Source organism: Stenella coeruleoalba (genome assembly GCF_951394435.1).
Source record: "Stenella coeruleoalba genome assembly, chromosome: 10".
Lineage (NCBI taxonomy): Eukaryota > Metazoa > Chordata > Mammalia > Artiodactyla > Delphinidae > Stenella > Stenella coeruleoalba.
The window spans coordinates 12,209,841-12,233,494 of NC_137156.1; the positions used below are offsets into that span (position 1 = coordinate 12,209,841).

At 41.7% G+C, this 23,654-nt stretch overlaps 1 protein-coding gene across 5 annotated transcripts in view; it reads right to left on the reverse strand.

Annotated features, from left to right (window-relative positions):
• The window catches only part of LOC307192126 (uncharacterized protein), a 304,662-nt gene that overhangs the window by 215,253 nt on the left and 65,755 nt on the right, over positions 1 to 23,654 (reverse strand). For all 5 annotated transcript variants that reach the window (XR_013829980.1, XR_013829981.1, XR_013829982.1 and 2 more), the window contains exon 4: positions 3,940 to 3,999. The gene's annotated coding sequence lies outside the window, so the exon portion shown is untranslated. The remainder of the gene's footprint in view (positions 1 to 3,939; positions 4,000 to 23,654) is intronic.

The window sequence follows — 23,654 nt, forward strand, 5'->3', positions numbered from 1 at the left end:
AACTTCTGGTGCCAGCTTCACCGTGATTGGTCTTAACACCTGGATGGCTAGAGTTCTACAGTATCTCATCACCATTTCTATTTAAGAACATAATGAAAATGCAGCTGTCTTAAAGTTACACAGCTTAGAACAGGATGGGATCCTTTACCAATATGGAGGCCTCTGTGACCCAGTTCATTGGAAGATCTTAGCTGGGTTTATGCAGTGACTGGGTGGGTTTTGCACTGGCCTCTCTGACAGGTCTTCTCTGGATCATTGTTCTTGTTATCTCTGTGACAAGGTTGGTGAGGGTTAGGCTTGTGGTTTGGATAAAGTAGTTCTGGATTAAGATCAAATCTTGGCCTCATCAGCAATATAATCTGTTCTACGAACGGAAGTAGTTGGTGGAGTCTGACCAAGAGTAGGTGAGGTTGGTACTTACTATTTAACAGACCCCCACTAAGGCCCCAGAGGCCTCAAAATACCTTTCCTTTGTATCACTTTGGCTCACATTGCCCATCTTATGTGGACTGAAATTAACCCAATTACCTATTTTTACACTAGATCTCAGAAGCTCAGCCGCAGGATTTCAATTTTTCTCAAAATACAAAGATGCAGACATTATGCTGAGAGACCTTGAGGAAATGGTCAAGGTTTCTTCTATTAGTACATGTTAGGTCATTAAATTAGGCGTCATAACTTTAGACAGTGTTGTGATTTGAATTGTATCCCCCTCCCTGGAAATTATGTTGAAGTCGTAATCCCTGCTACCTGTGACTGTGACCTTATTTGCGAATAGGGTCATTGCCGATGTAATTAAGGTAAGATGAGGTCATACTGGAGTAGATGGGTCCTAATCTAATATGACTGGTGTCCTTACAAGAAGAGGAGAGGAGACACAGACACACAGGGAGAATACCATGGGAGGACAGAGGCAGAGACTGCAGTGATGTGTCTATAAACCAAGGAATGCCCAGGGCTGCTGGAAACACCAGTAGCTGAGAGAAAGGCATGGAACAGATCTTCTAGAGCCTTCAGAGGGCACAAGGCCCTGCCAATACTTTGATTTCAGATTTCTGGCCTCCAGAACTGTGAAAGAATCAATTTCTGTTGTGTGAATCCACCAGGTTATAGTCATTTAAGGTCATCCTAGGAAATAAATACAGATAGGAAGGAGAGGCTGGCCTTGATGTAGGGGTAGTGAGTTTCCATGGAGCTAGAATGCAGGGTGCCATCTCCCTTGAAGGCTGTAGATCAGAGGCAGGAGCTACCAACAGCTCTGTGTAGGTAAAGGTGCAGGCCTGGGGTTCAGTCCTCCAGGGAGACACTCGTGCAAGCCAACCAGAGTTCTGCTAAGGCTCTGGGCGTCACCTTCAGGAGGAGCCTGAGATCCCTGAGCAGAGCCACACAGTTTACAAAGGAACAGGTGCTTGGACGGGTGCCTAAAGAAAGAGAAGATAGCCCAACTTTGTCTAATTTTTTTTTTTTTTTTTGCGGTAAGCAGGCCTCTCACTGTTGTGGCCTCTCCCGTTGCGGAGCACAGGCTCCGGACGTGCAGGCTCAGCGGCCATGGCTCACGGGCCCAGGCGCTCCGCGGCATGTGGGATCTTCCCGGACCGGGGCACGAACCCGTGTCCCCTGCATCGGCAGGCGGACTCTCAACCACTGCACTACCAGGGAAGCCCCCAACTTTGTCTACTGCACAATTCAGCCCAGGCCATTTCGCTAACAGGAGACAGAACAGGTCAACTCTTCTTTTTGCAAAATCTCAGAGTTAATTGACCCAGCGCCTGATTCCTGCCTATTTGATCTTGCACCACTCTCCTTAGGGTTAACTTACATTCTCCATTCAGATTTTTCCATCTCCAGCGTTGCCTATCTCTGTGTTTATGGCCCGCCAGGAAGATGGTCCAGGAAGCCAATTTAGGTGCCTTTTGTCTATTAATTCTACTAGGTATCCAATAAATGTTGGTTAAGAGATTTTTACTTTTCATCCAGTAACAGATGTCCTTTGAAGTGAATGCTATAGTGCATTCTCTGGAATCCCCCTCAGGACTGAGGCAGTTGTTCTTCTGGCTGCTGGGAATGTTGGCTGCTGAGAGCTCACAGGAGAATCCCTCTCCAGGGACTGCCTTTGCCCGAAGCAAACTGTCTTGCTCAAGTTATTTAATGAGTGGTCACTGCAGGCGTACAAAGACTCGCCACCCCTGCCTCAGGTCAGCACGTCTCTGAAGGGTCATCCCAGCTCCAGAGCTCCCCAGAGGACTGGCTGAGGCCTTCAATGCAGCTGCATCACTATTTGACTTCTGTCCAGGCCTGCTTCCCTCATCTTCATGCTGGTCTTGTTCCTGAGAGCACTCCCGCCTGAATACCCCAGCACACAAATGTCAGTGTTTTCTCCAGGGAACCTGATCTAAGATATGTCAACCTTTTATACATACATACATACATATATATATATATATATATATATATATATATATATATATATATAAAATACATACAGAGAGAGAGAGAGAGAGAGAGAGAGAGAGAGAAGAGAAATACATTGACCACACTTACTGGTATCGATATGGAATCTGGAATGCGAATAGCCATAGGCAGGAAAATAGAATGCTACCATGTCTCTGCATTGTCTCTGTCCTCAGCCTAATGGCTGGATCTTTAAGGTTCTACTGCTCCCCAAGGGCTTATGAGTTCTGAGCACAGTGCACCTGCTTAGTAAATATTCATAGAATAGGGTAATAGGTGAGTGTTCATGGAATTCAGCTTGGTCCTGGGATGAGCTAAATAGGTCTTTCAAAGAGTTTTTTTTTTTCTCTTTGTGATGAGAAGAGTCATCTTTGGAGGGTGTATTAGTTCCCTAGGGCTGTTGTAACAGTAACACAAACTGAGTGGCTTAAACAATGGTAATTTATTGTCTTACAGTTCTGAAGGTCAGAAGTCTGAAATCAGAGTGTCAGCAGAGCCCTGATTCCTCTGGAGGCGTTGGGAAAGGATGTGTTCCATGCCTCTCCTTTGGGTTCTGGTGGTTTTGCTGGCAATCCTTGGCATTCCTTGACTGATAGGCACATAACCCTAATCTCTGCCTTCATGTTCCCTAACGTTCCCCCTATGTGTGTGTCAACATGTCCGAATTTCCCATTTATAAGGACACCAGATATTGAATTAGGAGCCTATCTTACCCCAGTACAACCTAACCTTAACTAATTATATCTTCAATGACCCTATTTCCAAATAAGGTCAAATTCTGAGGTACTGGGCATTAGGACTTCAGCATATGAATTTGGGGATTCAACCATTTTCTATGGGGGTTCTATTTCTGGTTCTGGGATCCCAGAATTTCCACCATGCCCTGTGTTAGAAATACTGGGGCTGCAGAAGAGCCAAGGGAAAGAAAGTGTGACCTGCAGCAGTGGGGTCTTAGTCAGAGGGGGCTGGGTTCTAGTTAGCAGAGGAGTGGAATGTTGAAAAGCTTCACCTTTGCCACTGAGGCCTGACTGGACTGGGAACAGATTTCATGCGTTTAGCTGGTGGATGCAAGCACATAAAAGAGGTCCCATCCTTTAACTGATGCAGATACTTCACCCTCAAGGAAAGGAGTATAACTCCTCACTCCTTAAGTGTGAGCTGCACGTAGTGATTTCCTTCTAACTTGTACTGTGTGGAAAAAGGAGAAAGAGGAACCTTTCAGTAGAGAAACGTGACAAACACCACCTCAGTCAGGTGATCCAGGTTAGCATCAACAGTGCTAAGCGATGTTGACCGTACATACCAGGACATGACGTGATGAAAATGGAACTTCACCTCTGTGATCTTTCTCCCCCAAACACATAGCCCCAGTCTAATAATGAGAAAGCCATCAGACGTACCCCAACTGAGGGACAAGCTACAGAACACCTGACCGGTACTCCTCAAAACTCAAGATAATACAAAATATGAAAAGCCTGGGTAACTCACAGCCAAAAGAAGCTGAAGGTGAAAGATGATTAAGTGTAATGTGGTGTCCTGGACGGGATCCTGGAACAGAAAAAAACATTAGGTTAAAAACTAGAGAAATATGAGTAAATTATGGACTTTATTTATTATTAACGTATCAATATTGGTTCATTAATTACAACAAATGTACCATACTAACGTAAGAGGTTCATAATAGGGGAAACTGGGTGAGGGGTATAGGCAAACTCTATTTTCACAATTTGTCTGTAAAACTTCTAAATAAAACATCTTAATCTCCTAAAATAAAAACGTTTTAGAAACCGAATTTATAAAGTACCACCCTAAACTTCCAGTCAGAAGATAAATAAGTACAAGGAATATAGTGTACAACATAATGACTGTAGTTAATGCCGTTATCCATTCCGAATGAAAGTTAAGAGAGTAAATCCTGAGTTCTCATCACAACGAAAAAATTTGTTTTTCTTTTTTCCTTTTTATTGTATCTGTATGAGATGATGGATGCTAGCTAAATGTATTGTGGTAATCATTTCACAATATATGTAAGTCAAACCATTATGCTTTACACCTTAAACTTATACAGTGATGTATGTTAATTAGCTGTCAATAAAACTGGAGGGAAAAGTACCATCCTTTGATTACGCTCTCTGAGCACTGACAGGTCAATCCTGTGTTGAAAGAATTTACCTTTGCTTTCACTGGGCTTTCTTTTGTCTCTTTTGAGTATATCCTTAATCATATACTAAAGGATAATTGTTGAAAAGGCACCCATGTCTCTGTCACTAGTCTATGTCTCTGAGTTAGTGCTGCCTACATGTTCGAGATTCTCTCATGAGACACGTCTTTGTACGTCTATTCTAATCCAGTCATCCTCAACCTTCCCTTTTCCAAATATTTCTGTAGAATAATTATCCACCTTGGCTACATACGGAGTCACCTGGGAAGGTTTTGCAAATCCTGTTGCCCAGGCCCCAGCCTGCTCCCCAGGTGACCCAATAGGCAGCCCGGCTCGAGAAACACCCCCAGGTGCTACTCTCCCTTGGATGCCATCTGTGTTATAGGTAGCTTACTGTCCCACGAACTACAATTCCACCTATTCCTACTTTAAAAACTTGGGAAGTTTGCATTTCTAAAACTTTAATAAAGGTTTTCTTTTCTCCTTTTTTCTTAGCAAACAGTTCTGCCTCACAGCTACTCAAGAACAGAAGGTAGGTAAAAGGTTGTTTATTCTCAGGAGAAATATTTAAAAGCAAGCAGGGACACTGACCAATCAGACCATTGGTGGAGCTAAATAATCAGTCGGGGGCTCATTGGCCGAATATTAGCCCTGTTTATTCCACCCTCATCTCTATTTAACCAGAGAACTAAAAGGAGAAGCTATGGAGGGAAAAGAAAGAAATATGATTCTTAGTGCTCTTGGCTTGCTTAGAGTAATGGCAGGACTGAAGCCCCCAAGACACAAAACCAGAGGTTCTAGCAGCTGTTCTGCCCCCTCAACAGAGGGGAACAACAGGTGTGACCCCAGAACTTTGAGAAGAAAGCAAGATGGGAGCTACTCCACCTTGAATTAATTTGCTCCAGGTTTTATCCCCTTAGATTATGATTTGTACCCGTCTGATGCTTTCATGAAGTTGTTGCCACTGGGAAACATGTCCAAGGCTCACCTTTACTCTGTAACAGAATCAGTGCTGAATCCAGAGAAGATTCAATCTGTTCCCTTCTCCGGTATGACATGAGAATAAAGGGGTCCAGAGTCCAGGTCTTTTATTTTTTTAACCTGGACCCTGGGAGCCAAAGGACAATCCTGCCCAGGTTTATCTTCCTCCATTACTGGTCAATTGCTTTGACCTCTTGACCTTGCATCTGGCTAAGAATCCATGGGCAGCTCTAGGTTTGCCCCATCCAGCAAATGTTGATCTAACCTTTTGGGTCTCCTGACACTATTACGAAATCTATTCCATCAGAAACTAAGTTTTTAAGAGAGGGAGAACTTTGCTTTTGTTTATTGTTTGTTGTTCAAAGAGTATTTATAGAAAATTGCAATATTACCCTTCCACGAGAATCAATCCACGTGTTGCCACTTTTACAAGCTAGGAGTGGAGAAAAGGTATTCTTCGTTTTAGAACGAAGGTTCTAATACCCTATTCCTGTTTTTCAGTTTCCTGCTACATGCTTAAGAAGATCTTTCACTGTCCATTAATTTTGCTATAAAATATTTACAATAAATAAAACAAATAAATATTAATTTTGTCTGCATAATATCTTTCATGATTTCAAATGATTTTTTAAAATGAATCACATACATGCACAGGATTGTTTTGCTTACTTTCTATTTCCAGTCTCTAAAAACTGTTTTGATAAACTAAAAACATGTTTCCAACACTAAATATCTTTAAAACTTTAAAGGCCAAAACAAAATATGATAACAATAAAAAAAGGCAATGTTTAGTCCAAATAGACACACACTACTGTTAAAAATTAAAGTGGTTTTCGTTGGGATCTGCATCAGGGGTTTAACTGCATTTTCCAATATTTTTGCAGTCTGAATGTATCTGCTGACTAAAGTTAATTCTGTTAAATGGTATTTTCCCAAAGTTTTCCTTTTGTAGTTTCTAATTTGGTTTAATTTGGAGAACGAACATTCGCCGTAGATAGAATGACAATGAAACATCATATTATAGTAAAACTTGTATATATGCCACTTTATTTTAAAATAAATGTTTCAGCCAATTCCCAGATACTTGTAATCTTTTTACTATTACTTGTTAATGAGTTTATGGAAAGCAGTAATACTTTTGTAAATGATTCATTATTCACTTGAAAATTTTTCTGCCTTCTGAGTGTTTATCATAATGAGTCATTTAAATAAGTATTTTATTGAAAACAAATTAACTGAAGAATAGTTTTGCTTATTTTGAGTTGCATGTTGCAAAATTGTTATGATACTGACTTGATGAAAATTTGTTTTCTAATTATGTTTTAAATTAGGAAAGTAATATCTGCTCATGTTTCTTAGGAGGTATAAACAGCTCCCCAATCACTCTCTTTTGTTAAAGTTTAAAACAAATTTTTTAAAATATAACCCATATAGAAAAATTTACAAATCACAGGTGTACAACTCAGTGATTTATAACAAAGCAAACACCCCAATGAATAACCACGAAGGTCAAGGTAAAAAACATTACAAGCACCTCAGAAGTGCCCCTTTCCCTCCTCAAACACAACCATATCTTGATTTCTAACACTAGAGATTATTTTTTCTGTGTTGTACTTTATATAAATGGAAGCCCACTACATGAATTCCTTTCTGATATCTTCATTCAACATAATGTTTATGAGATGCATTTTTATGATTGTATGCAGCTAATGACGTCCACCATCACTGCTTTCATTTCCTTGTGTGACCATACACGAGTAAGCTCTCCTACTACCGATACATAGTAGCTAATGACGTCCACCATCACTGCTTTCATTTCCTTGTGTGACCATACACGAGTAAGCTCTCCTACTACCGATACATAGTTTGGTTGCTTCTAGTTTGGGGCTTGGGATGGTTAATTTTATGTCATTTGACTGGGCCATGGGATGCCCAGATACTTGGTTAAACACTTTGGATATTTCTGCAAGGGTGTTTTTGGAGGAGATTAACATTTAAATCTGTAGACTGAGTAAAGCAGATTGCCCTCCTCATGTGTGTGGGCCCTATCCAAACATCTGAAGGCCTAAACAGAACAAAAAGGCTGACCCTCCCCTGAGTAAGGGAGAATTCCTCCTGCCCGACTGCCTTCAAACTGGGACATCAGTTTTTTCCTGCCTTCAGACTCAAACTGAAATGTCAGCTCTTCCTGGGTCTCAAGCTTGTTGGCCTTTGGACTGGAATTATACCATCGACTCTCCTGGGTCTCCAGCCTGCTAACTCACCCTGCAGACCTTGGGACTTGCCAATTTCCTAACTGCATGAGCCAATTCTTCATAGTAAAATCTCTTTTTATCTATCTATCTATCTATGGCCTATTGATCTCTCTCTATATATGTGTATATATATATATATATATATGCGGCGAGCCGTTTCTGACCGGCAGAATAACGAGCCGCCACACGCAAGATTCTTCTCGTATCACACTTTATTGGAGCACAGCTTGGTTGAAGAAAGATGGAAGGAAGACCCCGCAATCCTAGAGCAGTCTGCTTATATAGGGATTAAGAACATGTGTCGCTCTGTGATTGGCTTTCGCCGATGGTGCGATTTGTGAGCCAGCATCGGATAGGTCGCTACTTTAAAACCTCATTAGTATACTTAGCGCAAGCGCAGTGGCCACAGGAAGGATGACTCAGCTTATTTCAGCTTCCTGCTGCGTAGCAGTTAGCTGACCGCGCCCTACATATATATATCTGACATATATATATATATATATGGCCTATTGATCTCTATATATATATCTGACATATATATATATATGGCCTATTGATCTCTCTCTCTCTCTCTATATATATATGGCCTATTGATCTCTCTCTCTATATATATGGCCTATTGATCTCTATATATATATCTGACATATATATATATATATATATATGGCCTATTGATCCCTCTCTCTCTCTCTCTCTCTCTCTCTCTCTCTCTATATATATATATATATATGGCCTATTGATCTCTCTCTTATATATATCTGACATATATATATATATATATGGCCTATTGGTCCTCTGATGAACCCTGACTAACACAGGGCTCTTATTAATAATATCACTGAACATTTTTGAACATGTCTTTTGGTATAGACGTGCATGTGTTTCTCTTAGCTACATATCTGGGAGGGGAATTGCTAAGTTGAAAGGTAAGCATATGTTCACCTTTAGCAGATACTGGACAACAGTTTTCCAGAGTAATTATGCTTGCTTTCTACCATCTCCACCCTATCCACCAGCAGGGCATGAGTGTTCCCCTTGTTCCACACCCAAGACTGATAATTCTTCTTTTACTGACAATTCTTCTCTTATATTACTGACAATTACTGACAATTCTTCTTCTTTACTGACAATTCTTCTCTTATATTATCTTATATATATTATATATATTATCTTTATTATATATATATAATATATAATATATATCTCATATATATTATTACCAAAGACAACTTTGGTGTTGGTCTTGCCAGTCTTCCAAATTTTAGCAATTCTGCTGGATGTGTACAGGTATTGCATTTTGATTTTAATTTGCTTTTCTTTGATGACTAATGCAGTTGAGCACCTTTTCATGTATTTATTGGATATTTAACTATTTCCTCTTGTGAAATGTCTGTTCAAATCTCTCGTCTATTTTTCTAGTTGGTTGTCTTTTCCTTGATATGTATGATAAAGTTTTTACACTGACTTTAGTGTAAAAAGATGATGTCCCCAAGATGACTGCTATAATATTTCCAGTCCCACAGGTTCTTCTAGAGCTTTGCCACTCTCCCATCAAGAGGTGGAATCTATCTCCACTTCTCTGGAACCTCAGGGGGCTTCTGTTGACTGCCTTGCCTAATAGAGTCCAGGGGAAGCAATGCTCTGTAGCAGCTGGTACATTTTTAAAGGATGCAATAGCCTCTCAGATTTTAGTCTAAGTCATAAAGGCAACATAGCTTCTGCCTGGTTCTTTTTTGGAACACATGTTTTTGGAACCCTGAACAATTATGAAAGGAGTCTGGCTACCCTGAAGCTGCCATCCTGGAGAACCCACCTGGGCAGGCTACATGGACATAGAGATGCCAAAGAATCCCTAGTCCTCATCTGTCCAGCCCTCTAGTCTTTACAGCTCAGGGACCAGACATGTGAGTGAGGGAGCCTCCAGGATGACCCCAGGCCCAGCCATCATCTGACTGCAACCTCACAAAATGCCTTGAGCCAAACCACCTAGCTGAGCCACTCCCAAATTCCTCACCCCCAGAAATTATGAGCGATAATGACCGTTGTTGTTTTAAGCCATAAATTCTGGGATGATCTGTTATGCAGCAATAAGAACCAGAATAATAACTTACTGTAAAACCAGTGAGGGTGATTAGACCCATAGAAAAAATGAAGAGAGTTGACTTGTCTCACTCAAAGAAAAATATTCCAAACATTAAAATCAAATCAATGTTCTATTCTTATTCTGTACAGCTACTTGAAATGATGTATATTTTAGTTTGCCTCATATCTGAGAAAAGGTTTTCTGTACAGATTTCTTAATTTTTTTCAGACTTTTTATCTGGCATTCCTTTTTCTTGTTAACAGAAAAGATGATTGCTTTATATTTCGTATTGAAATCTACTTTCTTCTTGAAGACATTCTTCACAGAGTCCTCTGACTTTTTGGGGCTCACTCCTTCCTAGATTTGCTGCACAATCGTCAAACTGGGATTTCGTTTCAGTATTCTCTGGATTAGTGCCTTATGCTTTTGAATCTCATGCTATCCTTTCTCTTGGGTTCCTTGTATGTTCTGTTAGAACACATGCTTAAGTAATTTGTTAAAGATGCATGAAACATACAGTTTCTTTGTCATTGTGTATCTGTAATCTTCTCAGTTTTGCCTTTACACTTGATTGTCTGGACTCCAAATCTCTCTCGGTGTTTTAGACGTTACGGCATTGTCCTCTAGCTTTCAGGGTTGCTGGAGGTTTGCTGTCCATCTTATACTTGTTCTTTGGCGGTAATCTACTTCTCTTCCTGGAAAGCTTCGGGATTGTCTCTTTAGCCCTCGTGTTCTACAGTTTCTTCAGATGTGCCTACATACAACTGAGGGTCATTTTATTCAAAATCTTGGTATTTGTTGGATTTTTTCAGTTTTTCAGACCTGAGTCTTTTTTCAGATCAAGGTACTTATGTATTTGATTACATCCTTCCTTCCATTGTTTTTAGAACTGCTTTTAGAAAAACACTGAGCCTTTTTAAAAATCTATTTTTACTGACAATTCTTCTCTTATATTATCCATGTCTTTTTCTTTTTTATCTAGCTTTCTGGGAGATGTCTTCACTTTAAAAATCATGTCCGTAATTGGGGCTTCAACTATTTCCATTCCACTGTCTAGATCTTTCACTGAATTCTTAAAAATTCTGATAATCATTTCAAATTTCCAATAATCCTTTCTTGTTCTCTGATTCACTTTGCCCCCTTAGCAGCCAGTACTTTTTTAAAGGATGCAGTAACCTCTTGAATCTCTGTGAAGATAATTAGATATTTTATAAGATATCTCCCATTATTTTTCCTCTGTTTCCTCAGAAGCCAGTCTGTGTTCACCTCAGTCTTTATCTTGCATCTTGTTGATTTTCCTCAAATGTCTGGTGATCCTTTGTTGACTATTCATATGTACTAAGAACTATATTGATAAATATAGGTTGACTGAGTGGATTTCACTAATAGGTGTGTTTACTCAGAAGGCCATTTTCTGAATGGGAAGGCTGAGTATAGCCCTGTGTAAGTGGGTGGCTTTGCCAGCCAAGCCTTCATTTAGCCAGCAAGTTCAGGACCATCACGACTGCCCAAGGCAGAAGAGCTTTACCCAGGGGTAGAATTCCACTTCAGAGTGGAGATGGATTTATGTCCATTGTGGGGGCTCTAAAGCTGAGGCTAGACAATACTTCTTTCTGCCTCCACCCAAGCTCCCATTCCCTTCAGGAAGATCTTACTCTCTTCACAAAGCAGTCATTGGTGCTCCAGCTAAGGATAAAGAGCTGCTCTGCATGTGGAGTGGGAAGGGAGGGCCTGAGTGGCCCAGCTGTTCTGTGGTTTGTCTGTTCTGTGGTCAACTCCCCTGATCACTGCCCCAGGCCCTTGTTTGTTCTCTTTGCCCACGGGCCCCAAGCTTGGAGCCCCTCTAGGTGAGGATCCTGGCTGAAGACTTCACACTCGCATGTTTTGGCTTGTGCATTACTCTGCTTTGCTACATCAGTATGGTCCCATCTGCTCTCTGACTCCCAGAAATTTATCTAAGTCATTAAAGTTCCTGCTGTGGACATTCTATTTGTTTTCAGGATTCTAACAGACTTAGTCTTTATATATCATTATTGACATTTCAATAGGATCTTGGGAGAAGGGGTAGGCAAACACACATGCTCTGTCTTTTTGAACTGGACCTAAAACATTTTATTCAGTCATTAAAGCATTTCTACATTTCCCTAAAACAGAAAGAGAGGGTATAATTAATTGTATTAAATTTTCTAATGGAAAAACAGCAGGTCTAAAATGTCAGAAGAATTATCTTGTCCATTATCACCTTCCTAACAATTAGAGTAGCATAGCTGTTAAAAGCCTGGTCTTTGAGTCAGACAACTTAGGGCAGACTCTATGTTACTCCACTTACTAGCTAGGTGAAAATGTGCAATTACTTAAAGTCTCTGGGCCTCAGTTTTCCCGTCTGTAAAAAATGGGCATAATGATGCTCTTTTTGTGGGTGTTGTGATGATTCAAGTATTCAGCATAATGCCTGGAGTGTGGTAATCTATTAGTGGTAGCCAGTAGCAGCAGCTGCAGTAATATCACCATCACCCCAGTCAGGAGACATTTTCCCTGTTATTCTGTCTTCTCCTAGGAATTGTTGTTCTAATTAACCAGAGTTATGAGACCTTTATGGGTTTGAGTTTTGGTTGGTTGACCTTCAATCCCTGCCTCTGGTTTAATCTCCAGATTGCAGGGAGCATGGCGACGATAAGAGAGCACAAATTAAATACTGACGATGGAGCAGCACGAACATAATCAGAGCACACAATGGTTTTATAGCAAAGATTTTCCAGCATTTATCTCATTTATTCTTTCAAAACATTTTGATGTATGTAGTTTAGGTATTTATTGGATTTATCCAATATACTTTTTTTTTTTCTTCTTTGGAGCAAGTTAACTTTCTGGGTGTCTGTTGTGGAAAACAGTAATAGTTTTCCCAAGTAACAGAGGATTTTCAAAAGACCCATTGGTATCAATTGTATTCCTCCTGATACCCGGGCCTTTGTTCTAAATGATAGAAATACTTAGTTTTAAGAATTAAGACAGGAATGCCTTCGTAAACCTAGAATAAAAAGCACTGCCCTACTCTAAGAGTTTAAACTCTTTGAACTCTTTTTTTTTACATGAATCAATCCTACACAGAGCTCCAATATATAAAATAGAGGGAAGCAGAGCTTCCCTTGTTGAGGAAGGGGTGTGGACCAGAACTCTGCCCACTAGGCGGCCCCTCTGCCTTCAGCTACTGCCAACATGGTGGCTACAGTGTGGCTGAGTGGTGGCTTCTTGGGCTCTAAGAAACAGAGTTTGAAAACCATTGATCTGACTTATTCCAAGGACAAGTTTTCCTGTTTCTATGAAAAAGCTACCATTTTTGAGTGCCTTTTTGTTGTGCCCAGCCAATGTCCACAATAGTTTTAATCCTCCCAATTAACCACTCCTGGGAGGCATTTACTATCCCATTATTATAGTAAAGAAATCAAAGTCCAAAGAGATGAGTAACTTACACAACATCCCACAGTTAACAAACAGAGGATTTGGCTTTTTACTCATGATTGGTTCCAAATTCTTTCTCCTGCCTCAAAATGAATAAGGAAATCTCTAAATTCCTTTCTAGCAATAAAATTTCATATTTTCAAGATACCTTTAATGAGCAGAGTACAAAACATTGATCAAAACAATAAACCCTGAGCCAAACTCAGACAGAGAAGGAATAATAAGTACAAACGAAACAGAACATTTGAGTGGACACAGAGAAATCAGTTTTAACTATTTGGCCAGCTTTCTCTAGTCACTGGCTTTTCCTAAATTTATTGTAGTGAGAAATGTCATTTTTGATGTTTCCTTCCCAAGTATCTTTGCTTGGTTTCCTCTTTTTTCAATAGAAACCCTTGTTCCTTACTTTCCGGCTCATGGCCATTGGGTTCTATTTGTGTATGGTTGATGATCTACTTTCAGACCTATTCATTTCTTTACTGAATTTTCTGGGTTCTCATAATGTGCAAGGCAGTGCATTAAGTGTTCAGAGTCATAATCCCTGGCCTTCAGGCACTTATCAACAGGTTGGAATGAGGGAGCCATACCTGTGTGAGATAGCGAGGAACACACACCACACAGGCACAGAGATTATGACAGGAATGCAGAGGTGGGAGGCGTCACTGTGCCTGGTCCAGTCAAGACAGGCTTTCTGTAGGAAAAGGAGCTTGAACTGAGCCTCCGGGATAGACGGGGCTTTGAGTGAAAGGAGAGGGGGAGGTGAGGATAATTCCAGGTGGGAAACAGGCAACCAGTAGGACCACCTGGTTGGAGAAGAGGGTATGTGTCTGTCAGAAGGTACTTAATGCTGACCCCATTTCACTATGGGAATGCAGGCCCAGAAACAGCACCTCATTCCTATGAGCTGATCTTGAGTCTTTGGAGAAATAAAAATTAGTGTTTCCCAATAAAAGAGAAAAGGGCACTTGCACTTACGATGTTTTTCCTTGTGTCCGTCCTTCAGGGAAGGAATTGTGTGGGTCAAATTCCTCCTAAAACAAAACTTTGGGATTGTATTCATTTCCTAAGGCTGCCATTAAAAAAGTACCATAAACTGGATGGCTTAAAACAACAGGAATTTTCCCTCTCACTGTTCTGGAGGCCAGAAGTCTGAAATTGGGGTATTGGCAGGGCCACGTTCCCTCTGAATCCTGTAGGGGAGAATCCTTCCTCCCTCTTCCAAGCGTCTGGTGGTTTATAAGCAATCCTTGGCATTCCTTGGTTTTTCAGCTACAGCACTGTAATCTCTGCCTCTGTTGTCAAATGGCTGTCTTCTCCCTGTGTGTTTCTGTTCCCTTCTTTTAAGGACACCAGTCATAGTGGACTAAACTCTTCCACCCCCGACTCCAGTATGACCTCAATTTAACTAACTACATCTGCAGCAATCCTGTTTCCAAATAAGGTCACATTCCAAGGCACATGGAGTTAGGGCTTCAACATATCTTTTTGGGGGATGTGAGTCAACACAACAGGGATGAGCAGGACAACTGCGGACCTTTAAGATGAGGGTTCTGGCTGAAGAGGAAGAGTGAGATTTTTGAGGATCCGTTAGCATCTGCCTCAGAGACTGGTCCTCTGGAGGGCCCCCCCACAGACCACTTTTTGGCTCCTTGAAGAAAACAGTTTCAGATGAAATTAAAAGAGTGCTTTCCCCAGAAATCTCCGTGAAACTCTGGGGTTGTGAAGCAGAGAATGAAGCACAAATGCTGGGAGAAGGAGACAGGGGAGGAGAAGAGAGGAGAAGGGAAGGGATTCCCAAGTGGCTAAGAGTACTTGTTTGGTGGTACTCAAGAGTATCATTAGTATGACTTTGTAACCACAGAGCACGATGGGGACAACATGGAGACTCCAATCCAACATCACTTCAATCCTCATGAGATATGGCCCAGCCAAACAGGAAGAATCTGGAAAGGGTATACAACTCGATTTGTAGAAGAGAGAATAATTGAGAAAAGTTAGCTATCACTTGGAGTAAGAGTAACATACCATATCTGCTACCACAGCTGATGACCTAATTGGACATTAGTTCAACTTGAACCCAGAGGCCAAGTTGCAAAACCAGTCCTGATGGAAAGATGCCTTATTGTCAGGGAGTCCATAAAAAGTACTTAGTAGGAGAATTATCCTGAATAACTGTGGGCACATGGGTCCTGGATAAAAATCTGATGGATAAAGAACCTCAGCTCCCTTAAAACACATCATAAGGGCTTTTGGAATAATCACAGGGGCTTTGGGGGAAGGTCCCACAATCACTATGCAGAGACAAGCCTGCAACGGATGTGTGAATGTCTCCCCTCTTAGACAAGGAGTCTTTGCTCCCACCCCTGTCCCCACACCGTCGGTATTTGGAGTGTGGTAGGTCCTCATTGCTTGCCAAATACACAAAACCTGACTTCAATAAAAATAAAGCAGGGTGTGAACAGAAAGGCAACAACAAAGAAAAAATTCAGCAAAGGGTGGCATTTCACCTACAAATGTAGATAACTATTGCCTTCTCATTAAGAATGTATAAGAATGAATAGAAAGACAAATAGGACAAAATTAAAAGTCTGGAAAGAGACAGAAGAACACATTTAAGGTATGAAAAAGGTGCTATCTCAAATAAATGGGGAAAGTTGGATTTTTTAATAAAAGATGTTGGGACAACTGAAAAGCCATTTGGAAAAATATGAAATTGGATCCATACATCATACAGAATACCAGGAAAACTCCAAATGGGTTAGAGATCTCAATGTGAAAAGTGAACCCATTTATTTTTCTAAGAAAACTTGGGTAAATTTCCAACCTAGTAGTTGGAAAGCCTTACTGTGACTCACTGTTCAGAAGAAATAAAGAAACAGGTCGATAAACTTGTCCAAGCATTAACACTACCTTTGTGTGGCAAAAGTCAAAAGACAAATGACAAACTGGGAAAAATATGTGCAACTTATATCAATAAGGGACTAAGCTCCCAAATAGTTAAAGCACTCTTTAAATAAAATATCATCAACAATAAAAGAAAAATTAACAGAAGAATGGGTAAAATGTACAATCCATGAGAAAAGGAGATGGCCTTTAAAAATATGTTCAACCAGACTTGTAATAGGAGAAATTTATATTAAAATTATATTGAGCTATATATTGATATTATACTGAGATTGGTGAAAACTCCGAGTTGAACAATACTTTCTGTTAGCTGGGCTTAGAGCATCTGGCTCTTCACATATTGCGGGTGGGAGTGCAAAATAGTACAAGCTCTATGGAGAGGAGCTCAGCAACAGCTCACCAAGTTACATATGCATTTACCTTTTGACCCAGCTCCTTGGAAATCCCCTAAAACACATCTACCTCCACCAATATAAAACATATTTGTATAAAGCCATTAATTGCAGAATTATTTTGTAATAGCAAAGGATTAGAAAGAGAAATGTCCAAGAATGAAAACCAGTGAGGTGAATAAACTAGTCCTAAGGGCCTAGAACACAATGGAGTGCTTGGCAGCCATATAAAAAGAATGAGAGAGCTCTGTAGACACAGATTGTTCCACAGGATACACTGCTAAGCGAAAAAGGGTGCAAAATAGTAATGTGCTGTGCTATATTTGTGTATGAAATCAGAGGAAATAAGAATATAAATATACACACACAAATATACTCTACGTTCATGCATGTATGTGTGTCTAGGTGTTCTGGATCTTTTGTAGAAAGAAATACTGGAAGAATAAACCGGAAACTATGGTCACCTATAACAGATGTGAGTAGGGGGCCAGGGAAGGGGGAATAGGAATGAAAATGAGACATCTGTGAGAAAGACTTTTTATATCATTTTGATTTTGAACCATGAAAATGTGTTACACAGTAAAAAATAAAATCAGGCAAAAAGGAAAAAAAATGAACACATTAACCGGATCATTGAACAACCATCAGAAATCAGAGAGATTCCTGAGTTGAAACTTTCTCCATAAAATGATAATTACTATACAAGCCCTCTGGCACTCAGCAACCTCTGGAAATATTAATAAATATGGGGGATGAGCACTCGGCCCAGGTGCCCCATAACAGGCATAACAGGCATAACAGGAATTGCCTGGAAAGAGCGACGGTAAAGACTGCTGGCTCTGGAGACATGGAAAACTTGGGTTGAATCTGCCACTTGCCACTTCCTGGAAGGTGAGTTTGAGGAAGTAACTTAAAAGTGTCCATCAACAGATGAATGGATGCAGAAGTTGTGGGATATACATACAACAGAACATTCTTCAGCCTTGGGAAAGAAGGAAATCCTGCCATTGGCAATACCACGGATGAACTCTGAGGGCATTATGCTAAGTGAGACAAGTCAGACAGAGAAAGACAAAAAGCCAAACTTATAAGAACAGAGAGTACAGTGGGCTGGGGGAGGGGGGGAGTTGGGGAGATGGTGTTGAAGGTACAAATTCATAACCAGTAGACAGATTAGTCCTAAAGGTCTAAGGCATGGCATAGGGATTATAGTCAAAAACACTGTGTTATAAACGTCAAAGTTGCTAAGGTCTTAATTGTTTCCCACAAAGAAAGAAATGATAATTATGTGACATGATAGAAGTTTAAGGTGATGCTACTGAAGTAATCATATGGTAATATATACATTTATCAAAATCAGCACAGTGTACACCTTGAAACTTAATCTCTGATCCTGTTTCATCACCTGTAACACGGGTACCATATGGATTAAGGGAAATATTGCACAACATTGTCCCTGGTTCACACAAAATTAGCCCCATCCCCCCTCTTTGTGGAAGGTCTACAAATCCCAGGGACAAGAGGTGACCGTGTAAGCGAGCAGGACCCTATGAGGCCTCCCCAGAATAGAACCCACCCATGTTGTCTGCCAGCCTTTTGTCTGTAGGAAAACTTTAGTCAAAGAATAAATTTAATCAGAGAAGTGAGAAAATGCAGAAAGAAAGGAAAACAGTCAAACAAGACAAAATAATACTTTAGCCATTAAACAAAGTCAAGGACCTTTAGTTCTTCCTCAAGGACCATAAGTACTATCCTGAGCCACGTCCTTTGAGCTGTTTTGCAGCTACTGAAACCCCACCAGGTGGGAGAAGTGAACTGTCTGCTGCCCAGAAGCACGCAGATCCCAGACCAGCTGGAACCAGCAGGTTGATGATGCCGACTCCCACTTACCTCACCACCAACCAATCAGAAGAATGCCCACGAGCTGATCACGCCCTGCTCCCTGAACACTGTAAGACTCCTCACTAAGCCTTCTTGGGCGGGACACACAGTCTTGAGGGCATTAGCCGCCTGTGGCCCCCCTTTGCCTGGCAAAGCAATAACACTACTTCTTTCTACTTCACCCAAAACTCTGTCGCCGAGATTTAATCTGGCACCAGTGTGCAGAGGCTGAATCTCAGAAACAGCCATGATATCAGGAGACCCACAGCCTCGGGAGGAGAGGGACTCAGGAAGGAAGTGCACCTTGCTTTGTGGTACAAATGGCAGTTCAGGTGCTGGTCGCCCAGATCTGGCAAACACTGGAAACAGAAAGTTCCCCTGGAGAGCCTGCAGAGCAGGGCACCGAGAATACCTGTCCAGGGACCCAGAATTTAAACCCAGTCACTTCTGGCCTCCACTGCCTGCTTCGTTTTTCCCCTGCAGCAGTTTCCCTTCCTCTCTGGAATTCTCCAGAAATGGCTGTGAAAGAGTTTAGATTCCTTTGTTCTCTTTTGACCTTTGACTAAGAAAAGTGATTCAAAGTCTGCTACAGTGCAAAAAATGAGCTTTGAAAAGTACCTGCAGGAGATCTGAAAATCTTTGAGCTCAGTTTGGATGTTACCAAGGACCAGACCTGGGATTAGTTTTGGTGGGTTTTTTTTTTTGTTTTTTTATAATTCTTTCTTTCTTTATTTATTTTTGGCTGTGTTGGGTCTTCGTTTCTGTGCGAGGGCTTTCTCTAGTTGCGGTGAGCGGGGGCCACTCTTCATCCCAGTGCATGGGCCTCTCACTATCGCAGCCTCTCTTGTTGCAGAGCACAGGCTCCAGACACGCAGGCTCAGTAGTTGTGGCTCAAGGTCCTAGTTGCTCCGCAGCATGTGGTATCTTCTCAGACCAGGGCTCAAACCCGTGTCCCCTGCATTGGCAGGCAGATTCTCAACCACTGCGCCACCAGGGAAGCCCTGGGATTCATTTTTTATTCATATAATTTTGTCTCAGGAAAAGGCAGAAACACAGATGCACCTCCTGCACAAACTGTCAAGGTTTGTGCAACTGAGGGACAAACGTTGGCCGGGGATGTCAACAGAAAGCAAGGGGCCCCTGGTCTTGGCTCCAAAGTCAAGTCGCTTTCAGTAGATACTGATTCCAGGTATGGAATCAATTTCTGAGTCTGGCTGATTAAGGAAGAAGAGAAAAGAAACCGAAAACTATAATGTTTAGGTAAATCAGTCTTGAAGACACACTGATTGACTGATTGATCATTTATTCATTCATTCATTTTACTCATCAAATAAACATGTATTGAGTACCTGTTACACCAGCCTGCATGCTGGTTGGGGAAGACAGAAACAGAGAAACCTGATTAAGGTACTCGCCAGGAGAGGAGAATTAAAATCAGGAGGGATTTCCGGTTCTTAGGTTTGGAAGGAATCTTAGAGGTCATCTCACATTACTCCTCAAGATCAGATCTAGCAACTGAAGCCCAGAGCAGTCCTACCCAAAGCGATACAGCTGATTAAGCGCAGAGCCAAGAACAGGCTTGGGTCTCCTAACTCCAAGTCCAGTGCTATTTCCATTGCAACTTGCTGGTTCAGAGAAAAATTCTCGTGTGTCGGAGAGAGAGAAAAAAAAAGAGAGCTGGAAAATATGTATTTATTTGATACAATGAAGAAAGGTGAGTTGATGGCTTAATTTTCCTCCTTAAAATTCTGGAGGAAGAGAATTCCTTGAAGACAGGTGCTGGATGGGTAGGGAAAATGTATTTAATTAATCATTTCAGGATTCACTCACAAATATGGGCTTCTTGGGATAATATCCATTAAGATCCTGAAGGAAGGCCTCAGTGTGCTTCGCTGCATTAGTGAAAGATGAGTCACCTTACTATCTTACATACTGGCTTCCTCTTCAAAATACGTCCCTTTGAATAAAAAGGCCTAGCTATCGTGGTTGAACTCAGATTCACTTGGTCTCCATGGCAACAACAGCAAATCCCCGCAAGTCACCGGAAAGGGGCACTTGACATCTTGAAGCACAACAGACAGACCCTTTACATCATAGCGGTTCCTCTCACTGCTAGAAGGGAAGGAGACACCATCAAACACACATTCCACAGCTGCAGAATAAAAACCTCTGCACCCAGCCTGATTCTTGAAGCTGTTGCTGAGTTCAAGAGTCATTCATGAATGTCACTACTTGTAAGCTGACAATTTCAGATGGCTCTCTGACACTCTCTTCCACCACGCTTACCCCAGCCCAAACAGAATTGGACCTAGTTATAATTTACATCTATCAGAAGTTGGTTCGGGTGCATAAGATAGACCATCCAAATGAGCAGTGACTTAAATACTCAAGGTTTTACTCTTTCACTTAAAAAGTCTGTAGATAAGCAACCTGATGCATTTACAGCTACCGAGCAAAGCCTTTAGTAAACAAGGCTCCCTCCAATAAACTGCTCCACCATCCATCCCTAGGGTATGACTCTCTTCCTCGTGGTGCAAAAGCTATCAAACTTCATTCTGCTGGCAGATGTGGAAAGGATGATGTAATGTATGTGTGCCAGCTATCTTTCTAGGAGGTTCTACTGCAATTGCCGAAAAACGTTTGTACAAATATCTCATTGATCAGCACTTAATTATGTGGTTACACCTGGTTGCAACAGAGGCAGGGCAATATAGTCTTGATTCCTAATAGCTTTGTGCCCTTGTAAAAGGCAAAGGTTCTATTATAAGGATGGAAGGGAGCCGGCAGTCCCTGGTATAACATGTAATCTAGGTCCTTTGAAGAGCTACCTGAACCGTTTAATGCCTCTCCGTACAAACGGCAACTCAATTTTGGCCCCTAACTCCAGTCCACATGCCCAGTGTTAAAATGGTCTTCATATAATCATGGGCTAGTGATCCCCAGGTGACAATGTTGGTTGGAGGGGTTACCGCTTAGTGTAGAAGCAGTGATGTAATGAAGTTACCAGGCAGGGGGGTCTGGGGACCTCCATGCGTGACTAGAATTCATGGGCAGATGTGTCTCCAGGTGGCTGTGTGCTCCTGTTCTCTCAGCAGCATGCTCGGGCTGGGGCACACCTGGACACAATGAAGCAGAGGGATGCCACCCCACTCCTGTGGACCCAGGACTGCTGAAGCCAGAATATGCATTTGGGGGTCAGCTGCTGAGAGGAGGCTGGGAAACCTGGGGACTCCAGGGCCTGGAGGCCCAGGTGCATGGAGACTGGATTCGGGTACAGCATCTTCTGCTAGGTTATTTATGGGATAATCCTGCTTGCCTCTCCCTGGAATTAGAGAGGGTCATATTTTCAGGGTTTATAGCTTCAAGGAGGAAAGGCCACAAAAGAACAACTTAAAATAAGACCTCTCAGCCTTTGAGATTCAAAGTAGACTTTCGAACTCCCAGCAGATATAATAGGTTGTTAGAAAGGGCCTTTGTGTCCCAGTGCCTGGCTCCTGGGTATTAAAAGCAAATGTTTCTGCCATAAGCAACAGATTTGGAGAAAATGCTTGATCCTATGACATAAGAGCCAATGTGCTCAGCTCTTAAGTTTTGATTCCATCTGGGGACAAGGAGACAAGGAGAGTCAGGGAGGAGAATAATAGGGAAGAAATGATGGGGGTCTGTACCCTGCTGCCTTTGGCCTAGTCTTGAAAGGCAGGGTGCCATGGATCCTCTACATCAGTTTGGGTGTTTTGTGCCTTGAATTTTCCCTGGGGTTTTGAGAGATGGTAGGTACCCACGGTGTCTGCTCTTTCACTGTGACACAGGGGAGGAGAGATGACAGCAGGGGACACCTGGGGAGATGGGCCTGAGGTGCCTTCATGTAAGCCCCCTGCAGACCTATGGAGCACAGGAGCTGTGATGTTTTCTCAAGGGTCCTAGAGGAAAGGATGCGGTCCAGTGACAGAGGACTTGGGGGCAGTGCGCTAAGGACAAGGAGATGATGCTGCATGTACCCAGGCCAGCCGGTAGGGCCAGCTGACCTCCTCAATGCTTTGCCTTTCCACAACCTTCTCAGAGTTTATGTGGCACCCCAGGGAGAGAGAGCAGCAAGTTCTGAAATGACTCAGAGAACTCTGACTTGCCATGTCAAGTCACTTCTGCCATCAGTAAATATCCAGCTCAAGACAAAAAATAAGTACAGTTATGATAAAACAAAGAGCTCTCCATATTGGGCACTTCTGAGTTTGTGGCCTGAGAAATTCGAACTTGCTACAAAATTGTATATCATCCAGCTTATTTTAAAAACTGGATTTTATTTCATATTACCTGAATGAAACAGTAAGAGAAGGATGTTGTTTCTGGGAGGGCCTCATGTGAGTAAATAAGAGTTACTGGGGGGTTTCTTGCAACTCTTTATGAATAATTTTTTTTTGCTAGTAAACACATTTAATCAAATACTGTTTAATCAGGCATTATTCATATTTGTGGATAAGCAATTGGATAGAATCTAATCAAATAAGGATATTCCGTAATCAGCTTATCAAGGGGCCCCAGCAGAGACCCGGCCCTGGATCTTCACAATCTTCCAATTATCCCTGAAATCTTACTGGTTAATCTGCAAGATGGGCCCTGCTGCTCTGCTTAGCAGCTCTAGGGTAGTTATGGGCATGGGGCCCCACGGGGAGTTGTAGTGTTTCTCTTACATGTGTTATGGCACCTCATGCCCTCAGTGCATTTCATTCTCTCATCCTGGAAAAAATAACCTATCTGTAAATGCCTTAGTGGAGGGTCTTCCCTGGGCCTGTGGGCTCCTGTTCTGGTCACTATATTAGGGATGATTCTCTTCACCCATTGGCTGCGACACTCGGACTTGTTATGTCACATCTCTTAACCTCTATTTTCTTGGGATTCTTGGGATACTCACACCTTCCGCATGGAAATGTTGTAGGAATTAACATAGCCCTCAACAGCCGGCACATAGTAGGTGCTCATCACGTTTCCTCCCTTTCTTGAAATCGCTTCTGGAGTGGAGAAGAATGGCTGAGAGTTTCCTCCACCCCCAAATCCTATTGGAATTTCTGGATAGAATTTGCTGAAGTTCT